Source organism: Colobus angolensis, unplaced genomic scaffold, assembly GCF_000951035.1.
Source record: "Colobus angolensis palliatus isolate OR3802 unplaced genomic scaffold, Cang.pa_1.0 Scaffold273, whole genome shotgun sequence".
NCBI lineage: Eukaryota > Metazoa > Chordata > Mammalia > Primates > Cercopithecidae > Colobus > Colobus angolensis.
In genome coordinates, this window is record NW_012115966.1 from 363,720 (window position 1) to 380,754 (window position 17,035).

A 17,035-nucleotide genomic window follows, 5' to 3' on the forward strand; every position below is an offset into this window, starting at 1 on the left:
CATTTCAACTTTGGTGAATCTGACAATTACATGTCTTGGAGTTGCTCTTCTCGAGGAGTATCTTTGTGGTGTTCTCTGTATTTCCTGAATTTGGATGTTGGCCTGCCTTACTAGGTTGGGGAAGTTCTCCTGGATGATATCCTGAAGAGTGTTTTCCAATTTGGTTCCATTTTCCCCGTCACTTTTAGGCACACCAATCAGATGTAGATTTGGTCTTTTCACATAATCCCATATTTCTTGGAGGCTTTTTTCATTTCTTTTTACTCTTTTTTCTCTACACTTCTCTTCTTGCTTCATTTCATTTATTTGATCTTCAATCTCTAGATACTCTTTCTTCCAGTTGATTGAGTTGGTTACTGAAGCTTGTGCATTTGTCATGTAGTTCTCGTGTCATGATTTTCATCTCTATCAGTTCTTTTAAGGTCTTCTCTGCATTGATTATTCTAGTTATCTATTCATCCATTCTTTTTTCAAGGTTTTTAGTTTCTTTGCACTGGTTACATAGTTCCTCCTTTAGCTCTGAGAAGTTTGATCAACTGAAGCCTTCTTCTCTCGACTTGTCAAAGTCATTCTCCGTCCAGCTTTGTTCTGTTGCTGGCGACGAGCTGCGTTCCTTTGGAGGGGGAGTTGCACTCTGACTTTTTGAATTTCCAGCTTTTCTGCATTGCTTTTTCCCCATCTTCGCGGTTTTATCTGCCTTTGGTCTTTGATGATGGTGATGTACTAATGGGGTTTTGGTGTGATTGTCCTTTCTATTCGTTAGTTTTCCTTCTAACAGGACCCTCAGCTGCAGGTCTGTTGGAGTTTGCTTGAGGTCCACTCCAGACCCTGTTCGCCTGGGTATCAGCAGCGGAGGCTGCAGAATGCTGAACAGCGAGTGTTGCTGTCTGATTCTTGCTCTGGAAGCTTCATCTCAGGGGTGTACCTAGCCGTGTGAGGTGTGAGGTGTCGGTCTGCACCTAGTGGGGGATGTCTCCCAGTTTGGCTACTCAGGGGTCAGGGACCCACTTGAGCAGGCAGTCTGTCCATTCTCAGATCTCAACCTCCGTGCTGGGAGAACCACTGCTGTCTTCAAAGCTGTCAGACAGAGACATTTGCCTCTGCAGAGGTTTCTGCAGCCTTCTGTTTAGCTATGCCCTATCCCCAGAGGTGGAGTGTACAGAGGCAGGCAGGCCTCCTTGAGCTGCAATGGGCTCCGCTCAATTCGAGCTTCCAGGTGGCTTTGTTTACCTACTTAAGCCTCAGCAATGATGGCGCCCCTCCCCCAGCCTCGCTGCCACCTTGCAGTTAGATCTCAGACTGCTGTGCTAGCAATGAGGGAGGCTCCGTGGGCATGGGACCCTCCCAGCCAGGTGTGGGATATAATCTCCTGGTGTACCATTTGCTAAGACCCTTAGTAATGGGCAGTATTAGGGTGGGAGTTACCCAATTTTCCAGGTGCTGTGTGTCTCAATTTCCTTTGGCTAGGAAAAGGAATTCCCTTCCCCCTTGCACTTCCCAGGTGAGACGATGCCTCACCCTGCTTCAGCTCTTGCTGGTCTGGCTGCACCCGTAGACCAGCACCAACTGTCTGACATGCCCCAGTGAGATGAACCCAGTACCTCAGTTGAAAATGCAGAAATCACCTGTCTTCTTTGTTGCTCACACTGGGAGCTGGAGGCTGGAGCTGTTCCTATTTGGCCATCTTGGGCATGCACCCCTGAGCCGGTATCACACATTTTCTTTTTTAAAAATTTGTAAATTTATTTTATTTTACTTTAAGTTGTGGGATACATGTGCAGAATGTGCAGGTTTGTTACGTAGGTATACACGTGCCATGATGATTTGCTGCGTCTATTGATTCATCCTCTAAATTCCCTCATCTCACCCCCAATCCCTCAGCAGGCTCTGGGATGTGTTGTTCCCCTCCCTGTGTCCATGTGTTCTCATTGTTCAACTCCCACTTATGAGTGAGAACATGTGGTGTTTGGTTTTCTCTTCCTGTGTTATCTTGCTGAGGATGACGTCTTCCAGTTTCATCCATGTCACTCCAAAGGACATGATCTCATTCTTCTTTATGACTGCATAGTATTCCACAGTGTGTATGTACTACATTTTCTTTATCCAGTCTATCATTGATGGACATTTGGGTTGGTTCCATGACTTTTCTATTGTAAACAGTGCTGCAACAAACATATGTGTGCATGTATCTTTATGGTAGAATGATTTATGTTCCTTTGGTTATATACCCAGTAATGGGATTGTTGGGTTAAATGGTATTTCTGGTTCTAGATCCTTGAGGAATCACCATACTGTCTTCCACAATGGTTGAACTAATTTACATTCCCTCCACAGTTTCACCAGTATCTATTGTTTCTTGACATTTTAATAATCACCACTCTGATTGGTGTGAGATTGTATCTCATTGTGGTTTTGATTTGTATTTCTCTAGTGATCAATGATATTGAGCTTTTTTTTCTGTTTTTTTTTTGGCCACATAAATGTCTTCTTTTGAGAAGTATCTTTTCATATCCTTTGCCCATGTTTCGATAGGATTGTTTGTTTGTTTTTTTTTTTCTTGAAAATTTGTTTAAGTTCCTTGTAAATTCTGGACATTAGACCTTTGTCAGATGGGTAGATTGCAAAATTTTTCTCCCATTCTGCAGTTATGATACTTCCTTTGGCTGTGCAGAAGCTCTTTAGTTTAATTAGATCCCATTTGTTGATTTTTGCTTTTGTTGCAACTGCTTTTGGTGTTTTATTCATGAAGTCTTGCCCATGCCTATGTCCTGAATGGTGTTGCCTAGGTTTTCTTCTAGGGTTTTTATGGTTTTGGGTTTATATTTAAATCTTTAATCCATCTCGAGTTAATTTTTGTATAAGGTGTAAGGAAGGGGTCCAGTTTCTGCATATGGCTAGCCAGTTTTTCCAGCACCATTTACCCCATGTATTGAATAAGAGATTCTTTCCCCATTGCTTCTTTTTTTTGTCAAAGATCAGATGGTTTTAGATGTGTGGTATTACTTCTGAGGTCTCTGTTTTGTTCCATTGGTCTATATGTCAGTTTTGGTACAAGTACCATGCTGTTTTGGTTATTGTAGCCTTGTAGTATAGTTTGAAGTCAGGTAGTGTGATACCTCCAGCTTTGTTCTTTTTGCTTAGGATTGTCTTGGCTATATGGGGTCTTCTTTGATTCCATATGAAATTTAAAGAAGTTTTTTTTCTAATTCTGTGAAGAATATCAATGGTAGTTTGATGCATTCAATTCAATACCATTGAATCTATAAATTACTTTGGGCAATATGACATTTTAATGATATTGATTCTTCCTATCCATGAGGATGGAATGTTTTTCCTTTTGTTTGTGTCCTCTCATTTCCTTGAGCAGTGGTTTGTAGTTCTCTTTGAAGAGGTCCTTCACATCCCTTGTTAGCTGTATTTCTAGGTATTTACTTCTCTTTGTAGCAATTGTGAATGGGAGTTCATTCGTGATTTGTCTCTCTGCTTGTCTACTGTTGGTGTCAAGGAATACTTGTAATTTTTGCACACTGATTTTGTATCCTGAGAATTTGCTGAAGTTGCTTATCAGCTTAAGGAGTTTTGGGCTGACATAATGGGGTTTTCTAAATATATAACCGTGTCATCTGCAAACAGAGACAATTTAACTTCCTCTCTTTCTGTTTGAATACCCTTTATTTATTTCTCTTGCCTGATTGCTCTGGCCAGAACTTCCAATAATATGTTGAATAGGGGTGGTGAGAGAGGGCATCCTTGTCTTGTAATTGTTTTCCAAGGGAAAGCTTCCAACTTTTGCCCGTTCAATATGCTACTGGCTGTGGGTTTGTCATAAATGGCTGTTATTATTTTGAGACATGTTCCATCAATACCTAGTTTATTGAGAGTTTTTAGCATAAAGGGATGTTGAATTTTATTGAAGGCCTTTTCTGCATCTATTGAGACAATCGTGTGGTTTTGTCTTTGGTTCTGTTTATGTGATGGGTTACGTTTGCCTACTTGATTATGGTAGATAAGTTCTTTGATGTGCTGCTGGATTTGATCTGCAGGTATTTTATAGACAATTTTCACGTTGATGCTCATCAGGGATATTGGCCTAAAGTTTTCTTTTTTGTTGTTGTTGTGTTTCTGGCAGATTTTGATTATCAGGATGATTCTGGCTTCATAAAATGAGTTAGGCAGGAGTACCTCCTTTTCAATTGTTTGGAATAGTTTCAGAAGGAATGGTATCATCACCTCTTTGTACCTCTGGTAGAATTCAGCTGTGAATCCATCTGGTCCTGGGATATTTTTTGGTTGGTAGGCTATTAATTGATGCCTCAATTTCAGAACTTTTTGTTGATCTATTTAGGGATTTGACTTCTTCCTGGTTTAGTCTTGGGAGGCTGTATGTGTCCAGGAATTTATCCAGTTTTCCTAGATTTTCTAGTTTATTTGCATATAGATGTTTATAGTATTCTCTGATGGTAGTTTGTATTTCTCTAGGGTCAGTGGTGATATCCCCTTTATTACTTTTTATTGTGTCATTTAATTATTCTCTCTTTTCTTCTTTATTAGTCTAGCTAGTCGTCTATCTATTCTGTTGATTTTTTCAAAAAAACCAGCTTCTGGATTCAGTGATTTTTTGGTGAGTTTTTTGTGTCTCTATCTCCTTCAATTCTGTTCTACACTTAGTTATTTCTTGTCTTTTGCTAGCTTTTGGATTAGTTTGCTCTTGTTTCTCTAGCTCTTCTAATAGTGATGTTAGGGTGTCAATTTGAGATATTTCTGGCTTTCTGATGTGAGTATTTAGTGCTATAAGTTTTTCTCTACACACTGTTTTAGCTGTATCCCAGAGATTTCGGTACATTGTCTCTTTGTTCTCATTGGTTTCAAAGAACTTCTTGATCTCTGCCTTAATTCCATTATTTACCCAGAAGTCATTTAGGAGCAGGTTTTTCAATTTGCATGTAATCATGTGGTTTTGAGTGAGTTCCTTAATCCCAGTTCTAATTTGATTGCACTGTGGTCTGAGAGACTCTTTGTTATGATTTAGTTCTTTTGCACTTGCTGAGGAGTGTTTTACTTCCAATTATGTGGTCGATTTTAGAATAAGTGCTATGTGGCACTGATAGGAATGTGTATTCTGTTGATTTGGGATGGAGAGTTCTGTAGATGTCTATTAGGTCCACTTGATCCAGAGCTGAGTTCAAGTCCTGAATATTCTTGTTAATCTTCTGTCCTTTGATCTAACATTGACAGTGGGGTGCTAAAGTGTCTCACTATTATTGTGTGGGAGTCTACGTGTCTTTGTAGGTCTCTAAGAACTTGTTTTATGAATCTGGATCCTCCTGTATCTGATGTCTGTATATTTAGGATAGTTAGCTCTTCTCATTGAATTGATCCCTTTGCCATTATGCAATGCCCTTCTTTGTCTTTTTTGAAATTTGTTGGTTTAAAGTCTGTTTTGTCAGGGACTAGGATTGAACCCCATGGTTTTGCTTGTTTGTTTGTTTGTTTGTTTTTTGCTTTTTATTTGCTTGGTAAATTTTCCTTCATCCCTTTATTTTGAGCCTATGTGTGTCTTTGCACGTGAGATGAATCTCCTGAATATAGCACACTGATGGGTCTTGATTTTTTATCCAATTTGCCAGTCTGTGTCTTTTAACTGGGGTATTTATCCCATTTACATTTAAGGTATTGTTACGTGTGAGTTTGATCCTGTCATCATGATGCTATCTGTTATTTTGCACACTAGTTGATACAGTTTCTTCATAGTGTCATTGGTCTCTACATTTTGGCGTATTTTTGCAGTGACTGGTACCAGATTTTCCTTTCTATATTTAGTGCTTCCTTCAAGAGCCTTTGCAAGACAGGTCTAGTGGTGACAAAATCCCTCAGCATCTGCTCGTCTGAAAAGAATTTTATTTCTCCTCTGCTTATGAAGCTTAGTTTGGTGGGATATGAAATTCTGGGTTGAAAATTCTTTTCTTTAAGAATGTTGAATATTGACCCTTAATCTCTTCTGGGATGTAGATTTTCTGCTGAGAGGTCCACTATTAGTCTGATGGGCTTCCCTTCGTGGGTGGTGACCGGGCCTTTCTCTCTGGCTGCCCTTAACACCTTTTCCTTCATTTTGCCCTTGGAGAATCTGATGATTATATGTCTTGGGGTTGTCCTTCTCACAGAGTATCTTAGTGGTGGTGTCCTCTGTATTTCACGAATTTGTGTTGGCCATCTTGCTAGGTTGGGGAAGTTGTTTCGGGTAATATCCTGAAGTGTGTTTTCCAGCTTGTTCCCATTCTCCCTGTCTTCTTCAGGTACTCCAATCAATCATAGATTTGGTCTTTCTACATAGTTGCATATTTCTTGGAGGCTTTGTTTGCTTGTTTGTCATTCTTTTTTCTCTAACCTTGTCTGTATATTTTGTTTCCAACTCAAAGTGGTCTTCAAATTCTGATATATTTTCTTCTGCTTAGTCGATTCGGCTACTGATAATCGTGTATGCTTCACGAAGTTCTCATGCTGTGTTTTTCAGCTCTATCAGGTCATTTATGTCCCCCTCTAAGCTGGTTATTCTAGCTAGCAGCTCCTCTAACCTTTTATCAAGGTTCTTAGCTTCTTTGCATTGGATTAGAACATGCTCCGTTAGCTCACCAAAGTTTTCTTTATTACCGTCTTCTGAAGCCTACCTTTGTCAATTCATCCATCTCATCCTCCATCCAGTTCTGTGCCCTTGCTGGAGAGGTGTGGTGATTGTTTGGAGCAGAAGAGGTACTCTGGCCTCTGGGTTTTCAGCATTTTTTCATTGATTGTTTCCCATCTACATAAGTCCGTCTAGTTTTGATCTTTGAGGCTGCTGACCATTGGATGGGGTTTTTGTGGAGACTTTTTGTTTTGTTGATGCTGTTGTTGTTGCTTTCTGTTTGTTTTTCTTTCAATGGTCAGGTCCCTTTTCTGTAGGGCTGCTGCAATTTGCTGGGGGTTCACTTCAGGCCCTATTCATCTGGTTCACTCCCACACCTGGAGTTGTCACTCAAGGAGGCTGGATAACAGCAAAAATGGTGCCTCTCCTTCTTCTGGGATCTCTGACCTCAAGGGGCACCAACCTGATGCCAGTAGGATTGCTTCTGTATAGGGTGTCTGATAATCCCTGTTGGAGGTTCTCACCCAGCTGGGTGGCAGGATGAACGGGACCCATTTAATGAAGCACTTTGACTGTCCCTTGGTGGAGGGGGCATGCTTTGCTGGGGGGAAACCCACTCATCTGGGCTGCCTGGATTTCTCAGAACTACCAGCAGGAAAGGCTAAGTCTGCTAGTCTGCAGAGACTGTGGCCACCTCTCCCCTTACGGACTCAGACCCTGGGAGATTAGGGTTTTGTTCCTGAGCCTCTGGCTGGACTTGGTGGAATTCCTGCAGGGAGGCCCTGCCCAGTGAGGAAGGATGGGTCAGGGTCAGGATGGGCCAGTACTTCTAAATTCAGGCAATATTTCTGTAAAAGACAGTCATATACTGATAATTTGTCAATGTTAGCAATAGGAATGTCAAATATCTCATACATTTGCCATCACACAAGGAACAGCCTCAACATCAAGAATCAGCAAGGACAGAACAGATATATTCACAGAAGTAGGAGACATTTTTGTCTAGTAGGCAGTACTACATTGATTTACAACAGGGACTTCTATATTACTGCATTCAGGATTACATCACAGACCTGACAAAATTTCTAATCATTCTTCTATTAAGCAAGAATATACTCATAAAGCAGGCAGCAGTAAACACCATGGGCCAATTTCTGCTACACTTGGAATAATTCCTCAGAAAATATCTTCAGATAAATAAAGAAAAAAATGAAAGCTAGAAACTTGTGATCTTAATGTGCAGTACTGAAACTATGGATTTTAGTACCACATACTGATAAAAGCACCAATAAGGAAGAGCTGCCCTTGTTGAAAATTAGTTGACCTATAAGCTTGGAATTTATATCTGCACTGTTTATTCTGTTTCATTGGGCTATGTGTCTGTTTTTGTGCCAGAACCATACTGTTTTGATTACTATTGCTTTATAATATAATTTGAAATCAAGAAGTATGATTTCTCCAACCATGTTTTTCTTTTTCTTGATTATTTTGACTACTCTAGGTCTCTTATGATTCCATAAAAGTTTTAGACTTTTTTCTCAAAAAAATGCATTTGGAATTTTGATAAAGATTGTGTTGAATCTGTAGACCTTTTTGGGTAGTATAGACATTTTGACAATTTTAATTCTCCTAATCCATAAACACTGGATATTTATGGATTTTTTCAGTGTGCAGGTGTTTCATTTCCTTGGTTAAATATATTCCTAGCTATTTTATTCTTTTTAATGCTTTCATGAATAGATTTGTTTCTTGATTTCTTTTTCAGATAGTGTGTTATTGATGCAAGAAATCCAAGTGATATTTTAACATTAATTTTGTATCCTGAAACTTTACTGAATTCATTTATAAGTTTTGTCTACCTAAAAGCAACAGAAAGAGTGGCTCTTCAAAAACATACATTTATTCAGGAATGAGCAGGGAATGATAATCTGGGATACAATTGCTAGAACAGATCATAGGCATATTCAAAGATGTTAGGACAAGAAGAAGCTATTAAGGCAAAAAGGGGAAATTCATGCAAGCTGTCTTAAAACAAAGTTGATCAGTCACAGAAGCCCATTGCAGGGACTGGTGATTACTCATTGGTAACACTAATTGCCATTGGGAAGATATCTTCATAGAAGCAATTTATCTGGAATTTTTTTATGCTTTCAAAGAGTTCTTATAATAGTTCTTACCATGGGCATATGTGCATAAGGCCTTTAGAGAGTCTTGGTAATAGTTCTTAGCTCAGACATACAAGCATGAGGTCCCTCCTTCATGATCTGCCAGCTCTGCAGCCTTGGGTGTGACATAAGTGACTCAATTTTGCCATAGGCAGCTTTTATATTTTCCCCTTTTGATCAAGACCTTTCTCTGAAAGCGTTGCTGCTAAATCAATCTGTAGTTAGGTTTTAATTGTCCTTCAGTGCTGGAATCGACCTGTCCTGGTTGGTCTGGTCCCACATTGGGAGGGAAGGATGATAGCTAACAATTCTGAGTCAATGTCAAGATTCTTCTGGCCACATTTGAGCAACAAGGAGGTCTATAAGGAGTGGCTGTCAGGCTAAGTTTTCCTGGAGTTCACTGGCAAGTTCAATTTTGTCAATTCCATAGTTTTTGGAAGTATTCTTTTGAAGTGCTTGACATTATTCTGATAGGTGTTGTATGTCTGTAGAAATTTGACCAACAACAGGTACAAAGTTTTAAAAGAATAATACAACCACAACATGATAACTCAAGTTTGTATAATGGTTCTCAGCTATGGATCTAGGTTTACAGGCAACCAACTAAACAAATTGAATGGCCATGGAGACCTATGGTAGTGAGAAATTAGAGAAAACTAGAAGAGTTTGAGATTTAGTCCAGATTGTAAAATAACAAAAACTCAAAGACAATAAACAGGGCTACAATACGGTAATAGGTATACTATAATTTTTCTTTAGAAAAAAATCACACAGAAAATAGAGACAAGGAAAACAAGGACTATGTCTGGGAGGCTGTGGATCAATAACTAATGGGCACCTGAAATCATATTAATAACAGTTAAAATTTAAAAAATTATACAAATGTATTTCTTTATTCTTAGTCCAAATTTAGAAAAATAAAGACAAAATTTTAAACATTTTTTTTCGCTCAACCAGGCATTATAGATAAAGATTTAAGAAAGCTGAATTCTTACTTTTCATAGGTTCACATCTTTTTTATTATTATTTTTTTTTTGGTATTTTTAGAGATAGGGTTTCACTATGTTGCTCAGGCTGATCTTGAATTCCTGGCCTCAAGTGATCCCCCTGCTTCAGTCTTCTGAGTAGCTTGGAGAAAGTCTAGAAAGAGTGAGCCAAGTATGAGCTTCTGTAACTGGCTCCCGAGTCTCATCTGAAGGCTCTAGAGTAAGTGAAATGTCTCAGCCTTTAGGGTCACAATTAGGTCCAAAAAGTAAATTAACATAGGATACATTAACAGGAAAAAAACTCAATACAAATTTTATGTAGCATGGGAGCCCACATAAGGAAGTAAAGGCCCCAAAGAAGCAGTTAGAGTCAGTTACCAATATGCTGGATTGGACAAAGAATAGTAAACTCTAAAAATGTGACTAAATACTACAAGGAGGCTTAAAAGTTGTGTTATTCTAATAAGGTGTATATGTGTTGTTCTTGAAGATAAGGATGTGCCTTTTCTTCCAGTATAGGGAGGCTGACTTTCACATGGGAAGTTTATCTTCTGCTTTTTTAAAAAAAGAATGAAGGTCAAAGTGATCTTTATGTACCTGCTATTTTTCAAGTCTCTCTCTCTCTCTCTCTCTTTTTTTTAATAGAGATAGGGTCTCTCCATGTTGTCCTGGCTGGTCTTGAACTCCTGGGTCCAAGTGATCCTCCCACCTTGACTTCCCAAGTACTGGGATTACAGGCACGAGTCACTACACCCAGCCCTCAAGTATCTTTAACTTAAATAGTCAATATGCCAGAATAGCATATTTTAACATCTTAGAAATTTCACATATAAAAATCTGAGTTGGTGGCTGTGAAAAGAATTGTGTTAGTACCTGAGAAGTTTTGAAAAAAATAAACGTTATGCCAGAGAAAAATAAAGAAGAGGAGGAGTTGTAGGAAGAGAAGAGGAAGTCTTTGGAGAAGAAAGAGACTCAGTCAGCTTTGAGACAGTATTTTGCAGTGAAGTAATGCTTGTGTTCTAAACACATTTTGAAGCCTCAGGATGACAATTAAGAATGGACATCTCATTTGGACTGTTTAACTTTATAGACATAATTTTCTAATATAGCGCTAAGAAAAACAATTTTGAAAAGTTTGAATGATTGGATGATATGGATGTGGGAATTCTGAGTTATTTTTGGTGAAATTTGTTCATTGCTTTACAAATGTGCACTAAGAAGGGCCATAATGTTTGAACATATAACCAGTTGGAGTTCCTGAAACTGTTGTATGCTTTAGAATTGAAGAACCTCATTTCATTTCTTATTAATCACTCATGTGCCAAAAGAAAATCTTATCAGCTTAATATGCTTATCTTCGCTTTTGAAAGACGTTCAGAAACATATGAGGAGAGAGAGAAGAAAAGTAAAAGGGCAAAATAATTTACGGACATGCATAAGTAACCAAAACTTAAACCAAGTGTACTTACCAGAAAGATAAACCAACTTTATACTAGAAAAGATTTACCAGAAAAGACATAAAAGTCTTTATAGTCCCAAGAGGGATTTAAGGTCCTTTACTAAAGCAGCCTTATCTCAATCAGATACCAAATAAAGAAAAAAACTTAATTAAAAGGAGGAAGTTCAAGAATCCCAGAGGAGATTCACTAAGGTGAGAAGGCAACTCAACAGATGCAGAGAGCCTAGGAAGCTCAGGTGGATACTGTACACAATTCCAGGGGCTGCCGATTTCTTGCAAGGTAAGCTTGCTTGGATCTCACTTCTGACACCCCACTATGTTAACGTAAAGTAACAACAGAGAGAGTGGCTCTCCAAAGAAAACATTTATTTGGGAATAAGCAGGAGGTGATAATGTGGGATATGCATGCTATCATTGATCATAGGCATATGTGAGGAAGTTAATTATGCAAGGGAGAAGTTACTAAAGGTAAAAGTTTATGTAAACTGTCTTAAAACAAAGTTTAGAAGAGGGTGAAGCAAGATGGCAGAATAGAATCTTACATCATTAATTCCCCTCACAGGAACACCACATTTATTTTAATTATTTTTCTTTATTTTACTTTAAGTTCTGGGATATATGTGCAGAACATGCACGTTTGTTACAAAGATATACATGTGCCATGGTGATTTGCTGCACTTATCAACCTGTTATCTAGGTTTTAAGCCCCACATGCATTAGTATTTGTCCTAATGCTCTCCCATCCCTTGCCCCCTACCTCCCAACAGGTCCCAGGGTGTGATGTTCTTCTCCCTGTGTCCATGTGTTCTCATTGTCCAGCTCCCACTTATGAGTGAGAACATGCAGGGTTTGGTTTTCTGTTCCTGTGTTACTTTGCTAGAATGATGGCTTCCAGCTTCATCTGTGTCCCTGCAAAGAACATGAACTCATTCTTTTTTATGGCTGCATAGTATTTCATGGTGTATATGTGCCACATTTTTTAAATTCAATAATTTATGGGCATTTGGGTTGGTTCCAAGTCTTTGCTATTGTAAATAGTGCTGCAATAAACATACGTGTGCATGTGTCATTATAGTAGAATGATTTATAATTATTTGGGTATATACCCAGTAACGGCCTCACAATCATGTCGAAAGGCAAAAGAGGAGCAAAGCCACATCTTATATGGTGGCAGGCAAGAGAGCATGTACAGGGGACCCCCCATTTATAAAACCATCAGATCTCATGAAACTTATTCACTATCATGAGAACAGTATGGGAAAACCCACCCCCAGGATCAAATTACCTCCAATGCATCCCTCCCATGACATGTGGGGATTATGGGAGTTACAACTTAAGATGTGATTTGGTTGGGGACACACCTAAACCATATCAAGGTCTGACCCAGTACAGCCCCAGTGATGGGTGGCCACAGAGGGCTTACATTACCACCGCCTTAGTTTCAGGCAGCTCAGTACACACAGAGATTCTGTTTATTTGGGAGAAAGGAAGGGAAAAGAACAAGAGTCTCTGCCTGGTAATATAGATAATTATTCTGGATATTATCCAAGACCACTAAGGCAGTACCTCTGCAAGTCTTCATAAACAAGAGTATTACTGGACTTAGGGCCCAAGTCCCTTTGAATACCTGGAAAACTTTTTCAAACAGGATGGGCACAAACATGCCCAGACTGCAAAGACTACAATAAATACTTAACTCTTCAATGCCCAGACACTGATGAATATTTACAAACATAAAGATATCCAGGAAAACATGACCTCACCAAACTAACTTAATAAGGTACCAAGGACCAATCCTGAAGAAATAGAGATATGTGACCCTTCAGACAGAATTCAAAATAGCTGTTTTCAGGAAACTCAAAGAAATTCAATGTAACACAGAGAAGGAATTCAGAATTTTATCGGATAAATTTAACAAAGAGATTGAAATAATTTGTTAAAATCACATTTATTAGCAGAAATTCTGGAGCTAAAAAATGCAAATGGCTGCCAGACACAGTGACTAATGCCTGTAAACCCAGCACTGTGGGAGGCTGAGATGGGCGGATCACCTGAGGTCAGATGGACACCATGCTGGCCAACATGGTGAAACCCCATCTCTACTAAAAATACAAAAATTAGCTGGGAGTAATGGCACGTGCCTGTAAACCCAGTTACTCAGGAGGCTAAGGCAGGAGAAAGTCACTTGAATCAGGAGTCGGAGGTTGCAGTGAGCCAAGACCGTGCCACTGCATGCCAGCCTGGCGACAGAGCAAGGCTCCGTCAAAAAAAAAAAAAAAAAAATTGCAAATGGCAGGCTGGCCACGGAGGCTCATACCTGTAATCCCGGCACTTTGGGAGGCCAAGGCAGGTGGATCACCTGAGGTCAGGAGTTTGAGACCAGTCTGTCCAACATGGCAAAACCCCATCTCTACTAAAAATTACAAAAAATTAGCCAGGCATGATAGCAAGCACCTGTAATCCCAGCTACTTGGGAGACTGAGGCAGGAGAATTGCTTCAACCTAGGAGGCGGAGGTTACAGTGAGCCAAGATCATGCCATTGCACTCCAGCTTGGGTGAGAGAGTGAGACTCTGTCTGAAAAAAAAAAATGCAAAAGGCATACTGAAGAATCCATCAGAGTCTTTTAATAGCAGAATTGATCAGGCAGAAGAAAGAATTAGTGAGCCTGAAGACAAGCTATTTGAAAATACTGTCAGAGGAGACAGATAAAAGAAAAAAGCATAACAAACAATAAAGCATGCCTACAGGATCTACAAAATAGCCTCAAAAAGGCAAATTTAAGTTATTGGCCTTAAAGAGGAGGTAGAGAGAGAGAAAGGAATAAAAAGCCTATTCAAAGGGATAATAATAGAGAAATCCTAGAGAAAGATATCAATATCCATATATGAGAAGGTTATAGAACATTGTATTAGTCTGTTTTCATGCTGCTGATAAAGACATATCCAAGACTGGGAAAAAAAAGAAGTTTTATGGACCTACAGTTCCAGGTGGCTGGGGAGGCCTCACAATCATGGTGGGAGGTAAGGAGGAGCAAGGAGGAGAAAGTTATGTCTTACGTGGATGGTGGCAGGCAAAAGAGAGAGCTTGTGCAGGGAAACTCCCATTTTTAAAACTATCAGATCTCATGAGACTCATGCACTATCAAGAGAACAGCACAGGAAAGACCCACCCCCATAATTCAATCACCTCCCACTAGGTTTCTCCAGTGACATGTGGGAATTGTGGGAGTTTCAATTCAAGATGAGATTTTGGTGGGAACACAGCCAAACCATATCAAACACCAAGTATATTCACCCCAAAGAAGACTGCCTCAAGGCATCTAATTATCAAACTTCTAAAGGTCAAAGATAAAGAAAAAAGCAGCAAAAGAAAAGAACAAATAACATACAACGGAGTGTCAATATGTCTGGCAGCAGACTTTTCCATGGAAACCTTACAGGCCAAAAAAGAATCACATGACATATTCAAAGTGCTTAAGGGGGAAAAAAAAAACTTACCTTAGAATAGTATATTCACCAAAAATATTTTTCAAACATGAAGAAGATATAAAGACTTTTCCAGACAAACAAAGCTGAGGGATTTCATCAACACCAGACCTGTCCCACAAGAAACGCTAAGGGGAGTACTTCAATCAGAAAGCAAAGGACATTAGAAATTCTCTTAAGGTAGGCAGGGCACCGTGTCTCACACCTGTAATCCCAGCACTTTGAGAGACCGAAGTGGTTGGATCATGAGGTCAGGAGATCAAGACCATCCTGGCTAACACGGTGAAACCCCATCTCTACTAAAAATACAAAAACAAAAATAAAAACAGTCGGGCGTGGTGGTGGGCGCCTGTAGTCCCAGGTACTCAGGAGGCTGAGGCAGAAGAATGGCGTGAACCCAGGAGGCGGAGCTTGCAGTAAACCGGGGATGGCGCACTGCACTCCAGCCTGGGCGACAGAGCAAGACTCCGTCAAAAAAGAAAAAAAAAAAGAAAAAAGGAAAGAAAAAGAAAAAGAAAAAAGAAATCCTCTTAAGGTACAAAACTCACTAGTAATAGTAAGCACACAGAAAAATGCAGAACAGTATAACACTGTAACTGTGATTGCAAATTACTTTTAAGTAGAAAAACTAAATCATTAACCAATGAAAAATAACTACAACTTTTCAAGTCATAGAAAATATAATAAGACATAATGAGAAACAACAAAAAGTTAGAAAGTGGGAGTATGAAATTAAAGTGTAGAGTTTGTATTAGTTTTCTTTTTGCATGTTTGTTTGTTTATGCAATAAGTGTTAAGCTGTCATCAGTTTAAAATAATGGGTAACCAGATAGTATTTGCAAGCCTCATGGTAACCTCAAATAAAAAAACATACAACATATACACAAAAACAAAAAGCAAGATAAAATTATACCACCAGGGAAAATTACCTTCACTTAAAAGAAGACAAGAAAGAAGAGAATAACACAAAAAAAGCAGAAAACAGTTAACAAAATGGCATGAGTAAATCCCTGCTTATCAACAGTAACATTGAATGTAAATGGACTAAGCTCTCCAATCAAAAGACAAAGACTGGCTGAATGAATGAAAAAACAAGACTCAGTAATCTGTTACCTACAAGAAATACACTTCACCTATAAAGAGACACATAGACTGAAAATAAAGGGATAGAAAAAGGTATTCCATGCCAATGGAAACCAAAAAGAGTAGGAGTAGCTACATTTATATCAGACAAATAGATTTTCAGATGAAAACTGTAAGAAGAGACAAAGAAGATAATTATATAATGATGAAAACATCAGCCTACAGCAGGATATAATGACTATAATATATGCACCCAACACTGGAGTACCCAGATATATAAAGCAAATTTTATTAGAACTAAAGAGAGAGATAGACCTCAATATTTTAACAGCTGGAGACTTCAATACCCCAATTTCAACAATGGACAAATCTCCCATTCAGAAACTCAATAAAGAAACATTGAATGCAAGTTACACTATAGAACAAATTGACCTAATAGATATTTACAGAATATTTCACCCAGAGACCACAGAATACACATGATTCTCCTCAGCATACAAATTATTCTCAAGATTGGGTGATATGTTAGGTCACAAATCACGTCTGAAAACATGCAAAAATTGAAATAATATCAAGCATACTCCCTGAAAACAATGGATTAAAACTACAAATCAGCAATAGGAGTTTTGGAAACCATACAAACACATGGAAATTAAACAATATGATCCTAAATGACAGGTGGGTCAATGAAGAAATTAAGAAGGAAATTTTAAAATTTCTTGAAACAAATGATAATGGCAACACAACATACCAAAACCTGTAGGATACAGCAAAAGCAGTACTAAGAGGGAAATTTATAGCTCTAAGTGCCTACATCAAAAAAGAAGAAAAATCAGAAAGAATAGCTAATGGATGCTGGGCTTAATACCTAGACGATGGGTTGATCTGTGCAGCAAAGCACCATGGCAGAGGTTTACCCATGTAACAAACCTGCATGTCCTGTACATGTAACCTAGAACTTAAAATAAAAGTTGATGAAAGGAAAAAGCTACATGTCTTAAAGAACTAGAAAAGTAAGAGCAAACTGAACCCAAAATTAGTAGAAAAGAATAAAAGATCAGAGTGGAAATAAATGATTTTGAAATGAAGAAAACAACAAGTTGGTTTTTTGAAAAGATAAACAAAATTGACAAACCTTTAGCCAGACAAAGAACAAAAGGGAGAATACCCAAATAAATAAAATCACAGATGAAAAAGGAGACATTACAACTAATAATGCAGAAATTCAAAGGAGTA

At 38.6% G+C, this 17,035-nt stretch overlaps 1 pseudogene; it reads left to right on the forward strand.

The window, feature by feature from the left end:
- The window catches only part of LOC105516090, a 14,727-nt pseudogene extending 6,859 nt beyond the window's left edge, over positions 1-7,868 (forward strand).
- Positions 7,869-17,035: the final 9,167 nt, after the last annotated feature.